This window comes from Elaeis guineensis, chromosome 4 (assembly GCF_000442705.2).
Source record: "Elaeis guineensis isolate ETL-2024a chromosome 4, EG11, whole genome shotgun sequence".
NCBI classification, from domain to species: Eukaryota; Viridiplantae; Streptophyta; class Magnoliopsida; order Arecales; family Arecaceae; genus Elaeis; species Elaeis guineensis.
In genome coordinates this window covers 99,661,359-99,674,067 of record NC_025996.2, presented here as the reverse complement: position 1 = coordinate 99,674,067, position 12,709 = coordinate 99,661,359, and the positions used below count along the sequence as shown (strand labels likewise).

Genomic DNA, 12,709 nt, shown 5'->3' with positions numbered 1-12,709 from the left:
ACGGGATGGAGAAAGTGACTGTCCTATACTTAATAATCGATCTAACTTTTGGGACAATTCATCTACCTTATGATGGATATCTATGACATTTCCTACTTCATATATTCTACCTCTCTTTGGGTTTAACATGGGTTTATCTCTAATAGAGGCAGACATATGATGTAATAAATTTTTACTTAAAATTTCAAACAGTTGCCATGCCTCATTTTTACTTTTCAGCATGAATGTCCCACCGCATGATGCATCGACCATTTGTCGATGTCTTTCAGATAGCCCATCATAAAAATATTGGATTAACTGCCACTTGGGTACAGCATGGTGGGGACATTTTCTAATAAGGTCCTTTAATCTCTCCCATGTTTCATGAAACATTTCTCCATCTAATTGGGAAAAAATAAGTTATGGCTTTCCTTATTTGATTAGTTTTTCCTATGGAAAAATATTTCTTGAGAAACTCTCCTTGCAGCTGGTCCCAGGTTGATATAGTCATGGAATCCAAAGTATGTAGCCAGTATTTGGCTTTGTCCTTAAGTGAGAAAGGAAATAATGTTAACCTAAGAGCATCATCGGAGAAGTTGTGAATTTTGACAGTTGAGCATATCTCAAAAAATTCTTCAAGATGTTTATAAGGGTCCTCATTACTAAGTCCATAAAATGAAGGTAACATTTGGATTATACTAGACTTAATTTCATATTGAGTGGCCTCCACAGGGGGTACTTGAATACAAGGAGAGTAGGTATATGTGGAAGGAGTAAAGTACCCCTTCAATGAGTGTGGAGGATTAGCCTCACCAGGTGCAGCCATGTTTCTAACTCGGATAGTCCTAAGAGTCTTTTCTAATTCTTCATCTAATGGTTGTAATTTGAATTTTAGTCATCGTCGACCTAACATGCAACTAAAAGGTCTATGTAGGACTATCCTAGTCAAAAATTATTATTTTTTTTTATTAAGAGGAGAAGAGAAGAGAGAAAAGAGTTCTAAAGAAGAGATCCTAAGAAGTCCTAAAACTAATAGAAGAATTAATTGTGGTTAGATTTTAATTACAATCAAGTTAGCATGCAGTGGACTCTCTATCCTAAGGTTACCCTAGTTCTAGACAGCTCCTAACTGTAGTTAGCCTTCAAGCCCTTCAAGTCGGAGCTTGACCAACAAACTGGCCAGGTAAGTGTAAGGTTGGTGGGAGTCCCCCTATTACTTCCTTAGACACCAATTAAATTGGCCAGGTCAGCGAACGGAACCAATTAAAAACCACCTTCCTTCGAGCCCAGTCGTCTCACAAACCACTTGCCTAGACACCAACTAGCTGACCAAGTCTAACCCGGTTCAATTCTCAGGGTCACTTGTCCTAATGAGCTCAAAATCCTTAGGGGTCAACATCTAATTAATTTTAGATTAAGGTCTAGGTTATGCAAATGCAAGGGAGTGATTTGTGGGTCAAGGAAGGGTGATCAAATCTCACCTTATCTTAGTTAATGGGTTGCACCCTTAAAGTTAATTATGGAGATGCAATGCAAATAAACAAGGTGTTCCATGGTCCCCGACAAGGTCCCCGGCAACGACGCCAAAATTTGATGCGGAGTCGTTGATAGCATCAAAAATAACTCTACTCACTACGTAGGTAGGATGAGTCGAGATCGTATCCTCTGGGACCTTGGGCTAAGTTGAGATTAAAAGACAGAAGCATTATTTTGATTTAAAAAATAAATTATCTTAAAATTGATGTAATTAGAAAATAAAGAGCTCGAAAGTTTTGAATTAATTTTGCACTAGTAGAGTTGTATCTCTTTTTTTTAATTAAATAAATATGATTAATCTTCAGAAAAATATCTATCTTTCCTCGACACATCCCATACCCGTAGATCACGGCGCGTCTCCAGAAAGTACTGGTAGACAACTCTTCTTTCCTTGACATGCCCCGTACCTATAGATCACGGCACATCTTCGGAAAGTAAAAATTATTCTTAATATTAATCTAACAGAAAAGCATAAATGAAAGCATATGAAAGAGAGCAAATAAAGAACTCATGATGATTTAAATAAAAAGCATAATCTTTAATGCATATAAAGAAATACAAGAAAGTTTAGAACAATAAACCCGCTCTATGTCGTTACAAAATTTTTTTTCCACTCCAGAGATTGCTAGCCTAGCTGCTCATGAAGTAGTCCCTTTCTATTCCTCTATGCAAGGCTCTAGAAGAATTTCTGGGCTCCCCCTCAAATGGGAGTACAAAAGTCTTTTTATAGGTGTTAGGAGGGAGGAGTTTTATATGATTTTTCGATGTGGGACTAAAGAAAATACTAAAACTAAAAGATGGACGGATGAGATGGAAAGATCACAAACAGATAAAGAAAATATAAATTCTTTCTCTTGAAGTATTTCTAAAAATTAAATTTTTTCCTTTAATTTTAGATCCCTCGCCACTGTGTCCACCATGCCAAATTCCCCGCAAACCTACTGTCCCACGCGCCCGCCGCTGCGCCCGCATGCCGCGCGCCCGCCCGCGTCCGCTTCTGCGTCGCGCCCGCATGTTCGTGATGCCGCACACGCCCACGCCCGCACTGAAGCACTCCCTTTTCTTTTTGATTACCAAAAAGAAACTTTTATTTCTTTAAAATGATGCCTATATCCTTTTTGGATTTCTTGCATAGTATCTTCATTTTCTATAATACCATATGCATCCTTCTTTTATTTTTATTTTATTTTAAGTCTAATTTTTTTCAAACTTGAGTCTTTTTAATCTATGAATCAGACTCTTTGTATCGGCGATTACCTTTCCTGTAAAACATAAAAAGAAGCATCAAATTTTAATAAATAAAATAAATTAACTATAATTTTTTGTTTTAAATGACTTAAATTAAGTGTTTATCAATAGGTCATATGTGAAGGTTATGAAGTAGAAATATCCATCTCTTGCACTTAAGCTCATGGGTCCACATACATCAGAATGTACCAGACCCAAGAGTTCACTGGCTCGCTCACCTTTTCCAGTAAAAGGTGACTTGGTCATCTTCTCAAGAAGACAGGACTCACAGGTTGGAAGTGATTCACAATCATCAACTTCAAGAATTTCTTCTTGAGCTAACCTGTTTATCCTGTTCTTATTGATATGACCTAGCCTACAGTGCCAAAGGTAGACTTCTGACATATTATCCATTCTAGGAAGTTTACTGGAGGTTTGAACCACATTAACAGGCTGTGATAGTAAGTAAATTTCATTATTTAGTTGTCCAACAAACATTGTAACATCATTCAAAATGATATTGCAAACATTTCTTTTTATTAAAAATTCATAACTGTACATGGGCAAAAGGCCTACAGAAATAATATTTGATAAAAAACTTGGACAATAGTGACATTCACTCAGAATTACATTACGAGAATTGATTACAAGATTCCTGATTCCTAAAGCTAGAACTGAAACTTTGCTTCCATCTCCAACGTTCAGGAACCTCTTGCCTTCATCAAATCTCCTACTGACCTGCAGACCCTGTATCGAATTACATATATGATAAAGGCTTCCGGTATCCAATACCCAGGCAGTAGTATTACAAATAGAAAAGTTGCAAGGTGTTATCATATAATTACCTTGCTTCTTCTTCGGCTTGTTCGGATCTAAGGAGGCAATGTATAGAGGACAGTTCCTCTTCCAGTGCCCCTGCTTCTTGCAAAAGAAGCACTCCACCTGGCTCTGGTCAGGCTTGCGCTTCTTGGTCTGACCCTATGTAGACGTCCCAGCATGTGGCTGCACCTTCTTATTCTTCTTCTTGTTGTTCTTCTTCCCTTTCTCAAAGGGTCGACGACCAGAAGAAGACCCTCCCACAACATTCACCGACTCCTTATGGAGCTTGTGGTCCTTTTCAAAGTTCTGCAGCAACCCCAACAATCTGTGGTAGTTCACTGCAAGCTTTGTCATCCGAAAATGAGTAAGGAAGGGGAGGAAGGACTTGGGCAAAAAATTAAGGATTGCATCCTTACCGAGCTGCTCGTGCAATGGAAAACCCAGTTTACTTAGGTGCTCAATCATTTCGATCATATACAGTACATGATCGGTGACTGAGGCCCCATCCCTCATCCGAGCATTGAAAATGGCACAACTAGTTTTGTGCTTTTCAATGTCGTCAGGCATGCCAAAGGAGTCATTCAACATTTGAAGCATCTCCTATGGCTGGGCATTCTCAAACTTGTGGCTGAACTCATCATTCATTGCCGCCAGCATTATACATCGAATGGTGGTGCGGTCGTTGAGCCACTTCTGGTAAGTATCTCGGACCGTCCTCTAGCATTCGGGACTGGCTCCTCAGGTGTCGGATCCATTACTATATAAAGGATCCGCTCATGCTCAAGGATGATTTTTAATTTTTGATACCAGCTATCAAAATTAGGTCCCATGAGCTTGTCTTTATCTAATAATGATCGGAGCAATAGGGTAGTGGCCATAGCTACATAAAGAAAAACCTGACATTTATTAGTATATAAATTATTAATACTAAAGACTTGAACTTTAGTCTACAGTTTCTCCAGTAATTTTATGAACTGGTAGCCTCAACCTCCAATTCAAAGAATTACTTTAATTCCTTAGTGGGTACTAGAATCCACACGGACCACACACGAGCCCAACTTTGGTTGGTCAACCCATGTGCATCTATGGGTAGGTTCATAACCAGTTATTTTTCTAAACAACTTCTAGTAATTAATTTTGCCTCAGAACCTAATCAGTAGGCTTTGGCCTCCATTGAAAAGATCTGGTTAGGTCCAACCATTAACATGACTTGATTTGGTGAATCTGACCAATAAATGATCAGGCCCGACTTTGGCCGGCCAACCTGACCACCATTAAAAAGACTCAACCAAATGATCATATTATGAATGATAATTTCATTAGTCAATAAGCACCAGGCCTTTGGGCCTCCAGTGATTATTAAACTAACGGACTCATTATCACTCACTTAATGGGAGGCTATGACTTAGTTATCACTATAACTTAATCATTTTAAGGACCTAATAATTTTTAAGATTTTATTAAAGGATAGAAGAGAAGAAATTAACCAGCCAATTTCAATCCTCCCACTGACTTCACCAAGTCAAATTAAAAAAGATTTAATTAAAGCCAGCATTAGAAGCACCTAAATCAGTCACACTGATTTACCTAATGACATGGGTGAGCCCTAATCACCAAGTGTCTAATCAAAACCTAACTCACCAGGTTGGCCAAGTAAGTGAGATTAGTGGTAGGGATATGCCATTAACTCGTCAGAGATCGAATCAATGTGAGTAGCTCCTAATTAAAAATCACTGATCAGACTGCCGAACTTACCTTAGACACCAACCAGTTCATTAGTTTTAATTTGATCAACTTAGTAAATAGGGTTCCACCGCGTAGCCATGAATTAAGTCCATCTTGGTCTAGTTAATGACATGGACCCATTCAACTACAACTATTGGAGTTGAGTCTAGAGTATCTTTGACCTAATCTAATTCAACTTTTGATGACCAATTACTCTAATTTAGTCCATTTCTTTAAGCTAACCTTAGGTCTAACCCAATTATGGACCTAATCCATCTAACCCATTGACCCACAAGTTTATGTAATTATCTTAGGTCTTAATTCACAATTCTAGACCAACTAGACAACACTTAATTCTTTTAATTAAGTATTTGGCTGATGGGTCAGGATTTGGCATTTCGAAAATAATTTTTAAATTTGAAAGGTTTTATTTTCTGTTCACCAAATGTGTTGACTCATTTCACAAACGGATCAACACATTTCATAAACAGCAATCCTATTGCTAATTACATAACAAAAAATAACTCAATCAAAAAAAATCATGAATATTCCTTTAAATCTAATCTAATACATTCATGATAAATTTTATAATTGAACCATTATAATTAAATCCTTTCGCTACTTCGTCTGCATGGGATATAATCGCATCGGCACCCCTACTGCCATAGGAGAACCCCATCGAATGGGAAGAGAGGGCCTTTAAACTCTACTTTTCTCCTATGACCGGACGACCATGGCAACCAACCCAATTAGACTACTTGCTACTTGGATCAAGTATATCTAAATATACCAATTTCAAAATTTAAATTTTAAATTTTAAATTTTGAATTTCAAATTTCAAACAAATTTTAAATTTCAAATTTTAAATTTTTGAATTTCAAATTTCAAATTTTAAATTTGAAATTTTAAATAAATTTCAAATTTTAAATTTTAAATTTTGAATTTCAAATTTTTAAATTTTGAATTTCAAATTTTATATTTCAAATTTCAAAATTTGAATTTCAAATTCAAATTTAAACTTTTAGATTACTACTTAATCTACATATGCAAATATATATCATATTTTATAACCTTGCTCTGATACCATTTATAGGAGTTTCAGTGCAGGGGTAAAATGGTAATTTTAAAACTTTTTTAAAATTATAATTTTACAGTAAAAATTATTAATAATCTAATTAATTAATATATATTAACCTATACAAGGATCTAAATATGATATATATAGCATGTATTTAAATTTGAAATTTTGAATTCTCTATATGAAATATTTTATTGTTATGTGTTCAGAAACATTACCTTCATGCAGATAGTCGATCGCTGCAGTCTGATCACCATCGAAAAGGTCTGATTATCGTAATGCAGCCACACAGTATGTCTGGCCTCTGTGGATCATCCACATGAAGCTCCCGATCTGATCGGCTCCTCAGAATGCTAGTTCGTTGCAGAACTCTTTCGATGGCTATTGCTGATCGAACTCCTTTGATCTTGATCTGCCGACTCCTTGAATGCTCTAGATCATTAGCAGATATACTTGAGAGGTTGATCAAGCTCTCCCAAAAATCTAGTAGGCTTACGACACTTGTAGCTCATTTTCTCACTTCCCGAACCCTAGGCAGAAACCCTAGGATACACAAGAAAAATCTTGCGCCCACTCTATCTTTTCTTTTCTCTTCTTTCCTTTTCTTTTCTCACACAGAGGGTCTATCTAATGCCCCCTTTTCTCTCTTAGATCAGATATTGCACATGCCCCACCTTCTCATCTTTTTAAAAACAATGCAAGATGCGTCCTTTCAGCATTTTCACCGTGTGAGAGGATAAAGCTAGGTGGTTGCTCACTGGAATTCAAATCGAATTTGAATTCAAATGCCAACCAACTTATCCTTATCCACTCTAGGCATGAGAAGAGAGGGGCGTGGGCTTCTTTGTGCATGGAGAGTTTATACGAGAATCTCTTTCTCGTGTAGAATAAGTGGCGCACAAAAGAAAGGGATGGTGCATGGGATTTGTCGCCCATTCAAATTCAAACATCCTTTGAATTTGAATGGCCAACCAACCTTATCATTATCCACTCATATGGCACACACAGGTGGGGTGTGGAAAGGCTTCTGTGTAGAAAAAATTTATGAGAACTTGTTTCTCGTGAATTCAAATAGGCGCAGGTGAGGTGAGGTGGCGCAGGGAGATAAGTCAAGGTGGTTTGCAATTTTAAACCAATCTAATTGAACCAACTTTATCAAAATAGGTTAGACACAATTAGACTAAGTTAAACTCAATATAATTAGGCTTAATTAGGCTTAATAAAATCTTAATCAAATCAAAAATTGACTAAGCCCAATCCCTAATCAGATCAGGGACCAAACCACCTCGACGATTAGGTCAACTCTTAACCTCATCGGGTCAAACCCAACTGAATCCAATTCAATTGGACTTGATTCAAAAATAATTACTCAATCAAATTGAGTTAGTGATCAAATCACTAATTAAACCTCTCATAAATACTGAGTCCAAATTCGATGGGAATCGGGCATCAGAGTCCATCAATATGAAACCCTGATCGAAGAGTCCCAAACCAGTGGGACTCTTGACCTCGGTACACAAAATGTGTGGAACTCATGATCAGAGAATCCTGATTCTCGATCACAGAGTCCCAGACATGTAGGACTCAGAGTCTCCGAGCATTAGGACTCTTGGTCGAAGAGTCCCAGTCCAATGGGACTCTTCACCAGCCATTAGATCAGATAGGAACCTCTAATGTGTGTGACCCCGTAGGTTCGAACCTAAGCTGGTAGCACAGAAATCAATTCCTGTACTAATCAAAGTGACTATCTAGCAATGGTACCCGACATCGGGATAGGTTGAATAGTCACAATCGCAATACTCAGATCCTATGCGAATATGGTTACTGTATAATTCATTCCTTTTGACCCCTTTGTATAGGATGACTCAGGGTTAAACTGTTAACCCTGATCAGATCATCTGAATCATGCTCAAATCAAACAATCCTATGACTCCTCACTAGGACTACAATGGCCAAGATTTTACTAAATTGAAACACGACTGTACACAGCTCCTGAACTGGAGTGGTCAATCCCATCTTGACACACGCACAGACAAGTCAAGTGCTTGACTACACCTAGCAACCTTCCGTCACTGAATTAGAAATTCAGGTAGTCCAGTGCCTAAGTGCAGTGAGTTGCTTGCAAGTCACCGTGGCGATCTCAGTCGGAGGGACAGTTATGCCCATATCCCATCGGAGCAAATCTTGACAGTAGAAATAGCTCTGGAGTCGGTCACGTTCAGTGTAGATGTACCCTTACATCTCATCTGTATGCCATACCAGTATCTCCACACTCCTTGATTAAGAGGACAACCAACATATATGGCACACAATGACCTATGCTTGATAAACATTGTTGTCCTTGGTAACAACGTATCATTTGGTTACGAACAAATTTAAGGACTAAACGACAAATCCTCCTTTGTCGAGTCTAAATAGTCCTAAGGACTTCATCACAACACAAGATTTCATTAGAAAATGAAACAATTTATGATGAAAAATGTTAAAATAATTTTTATTTATTTATAATTCATATACTAATATAAGAAAGAGCACAACCGTCAACAGGCTGACGATTGGCTTTGGGATACTATTCCTAATATTAGGTGCCACAGATACCTATTATTTAGACTATCTCTAGGCTTTTTAATTTTTATGGCATTCACATTTTGCTCGATATTAAATACAGATACTTAACATGTATCTGATAGAGACCATTAATGATAAAACCATTTGCAACTTTATTATTTTCATAAAAAATATTATAATGGTCCTTATGAAGGCTAATCACATAGCCTTCTTATGCTAAACATGAAACAAAAATCAAATTCCTGCTTGCTGCAGGCACATAATAACAGTCTCTTAAAACTAAATCTAATCCTAACGGTAATCGCAGAGGGTAGGTTTCCACGGCCACAGCAGCAACTCTTGCTTTATTCCTGATGCGTAGGATCATCTCCCCATCCCTCAGCCTCTTGCTCTCCTCAAGGCCCTGCATAGAAGTGCACAAATGAGCACTAGAACCAGAGTCAAGCACCCAACTGGATGCAGAAGAAACCGTAAGGTTAGATTCTAAAATGAGTATATCTCCAGAAGGACCATCCTTCTTGTTCTTTAGGGTGGCCAGGTATTGAGGACTATTCCACTTCCAATGGCCGTCTGATTGGCAGTGAAAATATTTTTCCTTATCAGCTGCCTTCTTCTTCGGTTCTGTCTTCTTCTTCTTGCCATCTACCTTCTGCTTCTTCACAAACTTCTTTTTGTTTCCAAAAGACTTTCTCTTGGAAGAAGTCTGCTCCATAGTAAGAACTGAGCCTTTTGAACCCTTCACAAAAAGCTCAGCTGTAACTAGTATGTTCATTAACTCGGCCAAGGTGCATTGCATCTTATGCATATGGAAGTTCATGATGAACTGACCATATGCATCAGACAAAGACTGAAGGATCACACCAATCTGAAAATCCTTGTCTAAGATGATACCAAGTTTTTCAAGCTCCTCAAGGTCCTTAATCATTATCAAACAATGATCTTGGACTGATTGCCCATCACGCATCTTGGCCTTAAAAAGTCTTTGACAGACTTGATACTTGGCCGCACGACTCTATTCACCAAACAACTCTTGTAGGTGAGCCAACATTTGGTGGGTAGTCAAAATATTCTCATGCTGATGCTACAAGTCATCAGACATTGCACCCAACATGTAGTACCTTGCTTTGTTATCATCATCCATCCATTTTTTCCGAGATGCTCTCTATTCAGCAGTCGAACGTGCTGGCATGGCAGGTGGGTCCTGGTCCAAGACATGAGTCAATTTTTTGAAACCCAGAATAATTTTATAGTTCCTCAACCAATCTTTGAAATTGAGTCCAGTCAATCTGTGGGTGTCTAGTATTTTGGTTAGGGGGTTTGAGGCAGACATGTTTCCTATAGAAAGTCAAAAGTTTCTAGTTAGATTTTATAATTAGACTTAACCAATTTATTTAGGAATTTTATTTTTAAATAAATTAGGCTCTCATTATTTTCTCAAATCCCTACACTCCCTTGGTAGAGATGTGAAAATCTCCATGATCAGTGATTTCTAGTGGGTGGTGCGGTCTCACCGATTGGCTTATCACCTCACCTAACAGTTATTGGTGATGGGTCAATCGATGAGTGGACAACTCTTGTCCAATGATTCTCTAATCATGGTGCACTCAAAACTTGATCTCTAATTCATGAAGCTCACCGTGCCTGGAATATTGCTCCAATCCTTAGTTAAGACAAACCCACCATTTGTACGAACTAGATTCCTGATTGGGTCCCTCACCGTATCCAAAATATTGAGCCCAACTCATCCTCTAATTCGTAGCATCCAATGCCTAATGGACATGGTTGTGTCTTCCCGATGCAAATGAGCCACTGTAACTAGCCAAGAACAATCAACCCCGGGAAGGGCCTGCACATCCACAATGGTGGAAGATCTAGACTTAATATTTTCTTAGGAAGATTTGATTTAGATCTCATTAAACTTAACTTGACATAGTTATAACAATTATGACTAACCTAGTGGCATGGGTCAGCTCGAATTGTTAGCTACCTCAAATCAGAACTGGATCGACACATATGGTCAGGTAAGTGAGACCGATGGAAGGGATATGCCATTAACTCGACAAGAACGTATTCGAGTTGAGTAGCTCCCAATTAAAAACCAGTCGGTCGCATCTGTCCAACTTACCTTAGACACAAAATTATCGAACCAGAACTAATTGGGTTAGCCTACAATCCAGGCTCTAACCACTGAGCCAAATTAGGTCTTAACTTGATCGAGTCATATCTAAATATGATTCGACCTTGACCCAGACTTAATCCTATTAGACTGGTCAATTATTAGCTTTCATGATCCCACCTAACCAACTCTTGATTCGATTTGATCAATCACTAGACCTAATTGAGCTATCCAAGCCCGAACCCAATTTTATGAAAATATCTTAGATTTGAAATTCTCAATTTTAGACCAAATTGATTTCATAAACTTAATTCATTAATTAAGTTTGGGTTCATAAACAAAACATGTAAAATAAATCTTAGGGTTTTAGGATCTAGGGTTTTGCAGGAAAGTAAGTTTTGATTTCTGATTAAGGATGAACACACAGCACCCCTACACATCATAAGAACACCCCATTGAATGGGAAGAGAGGGTCTTAAAACCCTACTTCATTCTTATAACTGGACGGCCATGAAGAATATCTTAATTAAAAATATAAATTTAACTACAAAACTAGTTAGATCTAAATTTTATATCTCATATACAATTTAAGATCTAACTAATACATTCTTTACATACATCTTATGTATCAAAAATCAATCTAATTAACATGCTTTCAGATATGATACATACATATAATATCTAAAAAATAAGATTTAAATTAAACTATTCAAAATTAAATCTATTCTAGACAAGTTACTGGAACAATTCTACAACTAGTCTAGGCATGCAACAGATCAATTTTATGAAAAAATTAAAATTTTATTTTTTATTTTCTGATCTGATCATAACACTTATAACATCAGAAAAATAAAGAATAAATTAGATTTAATTCATATTTTAATCTCATTAAAACACAAAATTTAAGACTGTTTATGGATTTAACTAATCCTAGTCTAGTCATGCATCTCATGCATGTTAGATCTTCTTAGATTTAATTTTAAATATTTTGATTTCAGATCTTATCATATCTAATATGATATCTAAAATCTTTTAAATATTAAATAAATAAATATAAAATATTAGATCTAAATTAGATCTGAAATAGAGCCAAAAATCTAGCTCTGATACCAGTTGAAGGAAAAACCGTCTTTTTCCTTTGTAGGATCTTCCAAATTTTATCAAATCTGGGGTGGAATAATTTAAATTTTTATCCTATACTATTTAGATCTAATGTCTATTAGATCTAATTTTATTATCTAATATTTAAAATTTAAAATTAAATCTAAAAGTATGAAAAGTATAGATATACCTCAAGGGTAATCTGATTACCCTGTAGATGATCTCAGCACAGCCTGAGGTTCTGATGTAGCCACACAAGTGCCTGGCCTCTATCGGTATCTACTCAGGCAGGACCTAGAATATCTTCTCCTCATGAATCTACACTCCAAAAATTCTATCTCTATCTAATTTGGAAGTGCTTCAGAACTCCTTCTGAAGTTGGAGCAGCAGCTTGTCGAAGATGTCCTGCAACCTTCCTGTTCCAAGCATCACCATGCCTTTTCCTTGCACCAGATGAATGTCCAACTCCTTGGACATGAAAAGGGAAGATAGGAGAGCAGGGAGGACATGGAGAAGAAGGGAGGGGGTGGCAGCTATTGGGTTTGGTGCATAAAAAAATA

The 12,709-nt window shown here is 37.2% G+C and overlaps 1 pseudogene; it reads left to right on the top strand.

Moving 5' to 3' along the window:
• Positions 1 to 310: 310 nt before the first annotated feature.
• Positions 311 to 409, top strand: LOC140857611 (small nucleolar RNA R71; annotated as a pseudogene).
• The last annotated feature ends 12,300 nt before the right edge of the window (positions 410 to 12,709 follow it).